The 3232-nt window shown below is 48.2% G+C and overlaps 1 protein-coding gene across 10 annotated transcripts in view; it reads left to right on the top strand.

Moving 5' to 3' along the window:
- The window catches only part of Pigv (phosphatidylinositol glycan anchor biosynthesis class V), a 32057-nt gene that overhangs the window by 1281 nt on the left and 27544 nt on the right, over positions 1-3232 (top strand). For 4 of the 10 annotated variants that reach the window (XR_004121112.1, XR_004121115.1, XR_004121114.1 and 1 more), the window contains exon 2: positions 1624-1740. The exons of the other annotated variants lie outside the window; for them this stretch is intronic. The gene's annotated coding sequence lies outside the window, so the exon portion shown is untranslated. The remainder of the gene's footprint in view (positions 1-1623; positions 1741-3232) is intronic. 10 annotated transcript variants of the gene reach the window in all.

The raw sequence follows: 3232 nt of genomic DNA, 5'->3' as shown, positions 1-3232 counted from the left end.
AATTCATCCTAAGGCAGAGGAGTTGAGTATGCGTTTTCCTGTGATTGATTTAGGCTTAGTGAATCCAATGTTGGAGATAGCGAGTGTAGTCAGAAAATCCTGTTTCCTGGGGATGTTCAGAAGCATAACTGTAAACTAGTTGTCCTAAGTAAACCGACGTGGAGTTGGGAGGTGAGGGGCCTCGTTTTCGCCGGGTCTCGTGGTGATGAAGTAAGCAGCGGGCGCCCCCTCGTGCCGAGGAAGGGGTACTGCCGCTCTTCCCTTGCGGAGAATTTTTGTTCTTCCACACTTTCTGTGACTTTGTCATTTGCTTTTTAAAAAAATTTTCTATTTTGTGCGCATATGCTTAAGTATATATGTGTGTGGCTACAGGTGCGCCATGGCACACCTGAGTGACGACACAGAACAGCTTTGTGGGAGCGTTTTCTCTCCTTCAGCCTTGTGGGTCACTATAGTGGCAAGTGCCTTTACCAGCTGGGCCATCTTGCTTTTTAACAGGAAACAACGATGGGAGGAGTGCTTGGACCAATGATTTTAGTTCTAGAGTCAGAGAACTGGTGATTCTCTATCCTGTCCTTGCTACTTCTACTCTTTGAGAACACGTCCATTTACATGCTAGATCCTGGGAATACAGTTGGGAGGCAAAACCCCTGCCCTCATAAGTAACAGGAAGATAAAGATGGCAGGGCAAGAGGCAGTGAGAACATGGGGCTGTCTAGTGGGATCAGAAAATTCCAGAAAGCAAGTGAAGCCTAAAAGTTTAGAGGGTGTCGGCCACGTGAGAGAGGAAAGAGGGGCCTGTGGCTCTTCTTGCTTAAACACAGTAAGAGCCATGACTGCTTTTAAAATTGTGTTTTTAAAGAAATGCCTTGATGTGCATTCTGTGCCTCAGAATGGCCTTGGGTTTTTGTATGAGTTTGCTGCCACTCCCGCAGAGATGGGAAATCTCTGTTTACTCCAACCCTAGTGGTAGACTCTGTCTTCCCCCTGAGTTTGTTTTAGCAGTGGGAGCTGGCCGAAGTCCTGCTGAGCAGTGGTTTTCTTTTCCTTCTTCACTTAATTTAACAGACCAGCTGAACACACATCAGAGCGTGAAGCTGGCATATGTAGTTGTTACAGGATTCTAGGATGGTTCTGTGCCCCGCTTTGGGGACTCTGGTGTGGGAATTCACTTATTATTCTGGGCAAAAGGGTACGGGGCACAGCCAAATGATAGCAGCCACAACTTTGACTTGTGTAGTACCCTGAAGTTCAGTTCATTTTACCATGCTGACGAGTTCGTGAGATTGGAGGGGTGGAGAATAAATCAGTGTCCTGTTTTACACACACAGGATTGAGTCTCAGAGAGACTCAGGGAGAACTTGCAAGTGGCAGAACTGGGCTTTGAACCCTGGTCTTTGAGTCCTACACAAAAGTATTTCAACAGGCTTTTAAAAGTTCTATGAGCTTAGCTTCCCAGCTTTGTGCTTATCTGTACAGTGCTTCAGCGTGACACCCAGTGGTACATCTGCCTTCAAGATAGTCTTCCCTCCGGGAGGTCAGGTGGTTATGTTTGCCATAGCCATGCTGAATTGGGTCGCTTGCTTTTGGCCTGTGTGTGACATTTTCTCCCTTGGGTGTTAGAATTTAGAAGCCTGAGGAAGCTCAGTCCTGGTGGTGAGGATGGGGCTCCTGGACCCGTCCCAGAGAGAGGTGCTGAAATTCGCAGTGAGCTGCCGCATCCTGACTCTACTGCTGCAGGTCAGTCTCTGAGCATGCTCTTCCTGTGTGACTAAGCTGGGAATGAGGAATAAGTGGTCCTCCTGGTGCACCTCAGCATGTGGTTGAACACCTACAGACTGAGACCTGGCAGCCGAGAAGTGGGCAAGAGCCTTCAACAGTGCGTTGATCATGTGACTTACAAGTGAAGCAGCACTTAACCAGGCAGGTTAAGTGCTCCGTCCGAAGCTAAAGACCCCACATTCCCCAGCTCCCTACCCAAAGCTATCCAATGGTCTTGCCAACAGAGATACTTTTAAGGTGTATGTGACCGCTTAAAGTATTGCACAGGGCTCTCTTTCTTGGAATCCGAGTTCTGTGCTACTTGAGTGGGAGAGAGGAGCCACTTTCAAGTTCTGAGACCATCTGAATATCCACAGTACTGACCCCTCTCCTCCACGCTGTCTCAGGCACTCAGTTCTCAGTATGCTTGCCTTTACCAACCCCTCCCCCTGGGCTGCCTTGATACAGACTTTAACAAAGTCGCACATATGTGAATTATTGGGGTCTAGTGTACCGCTCTGCACTGAGGTCCTGAGTTTATGATTGTGAGTGAACAGAGGTCACCCCCTAGAGTTGCTGAGTTGGCATAATGACGTGTGTCTCTATATCACTCGTATCTGGGGCTCCTAGCTGCTTCCTTTGTAGAAACCTTTTCTATCCTCCCCTATTTTTAACCCTCTCTGAGCTTCTAGCTCTGAATCTTCCCTCCCCTATTATATGAAGCACTTCAGGTTCTGCTGACTTGGGGCATTAAAGAGTCTTCAACTTGGTGGCCTGTACTTGTGATTGTCACCCGCCCCGTTTCTTTTCACTGGAGTGACCTGATGAAGAAACTGATAAAAAAAAAAGAGAGAGAGAGAGAAAGAACCTTTAAGTGAGCTGCGCTCTTGTTGCTAGGCTGGGGAGCCTGACTCAGTGATGGCTCTGAACCAGCATCAGCTGAGCTCCTGGCAGAAGCAAAGGAGCAGTGTGGAAAGTCAGCATCTGGGAAGGGGAGCCAGGGCGGCTGGGTTCTCAGTCAGGGCGAGCTTGGAAACAGTGATTCCTCAAACCCCTGAAGTTCAGCCACCACAATTATAGTAAGCACTTATTCCCAAAGCTGTGCTAAATTATGAGTGAAAGGTCGTGTTTTCCCTCGAGTAGCTGACAACCTAATGATGCAGAAAGACATATAACAATAAATTGATTTGGTTCTGTGTCTCCTTACCCTTCCAGCTGTAAAGCTAGTGCTATCAGATTATAGCCCTAGTTCCCCTCCACTGTTGCTGGCATCTCTGTCAGTGCCAGTTACTCTCTAAAGGGTTTAACTCCCTGTTCACTGGCACCCTTTCTGCACTGCTTCTGCTGTGTCAATAGTAAGGAAATGCCGGGCGGTGGTGGCTCACGCCTTTAATCCCAGCACGTGGGAGGCAAAGGCAGGTGGATTTCTGAGTTCAAGGCCAGCCTGGTCTACAGAGTGAGTTCCAGGACA

The sequence above is a fragment of the Mastomys coucha genome, unplaced genomic scaffold (genome assembly GCF_008632895.1).
Source record: "Mastomys coucha isolate ucsf_1 unplaced genomic scaffold, UCSF_Mcou_1 pScaffold18, whole genome shotgun sequence".
Taxonomy (NCBI): Eukaryota; Metazoa; Chordata; class Mammalia; order Rodentia; family Muridae; genus Mastomys; species Mastomys coucha.
Note: the sequence above shows the minus strand (reverse complement) of the source record. Positions and strands in the feature narration are given on the sequence as shown.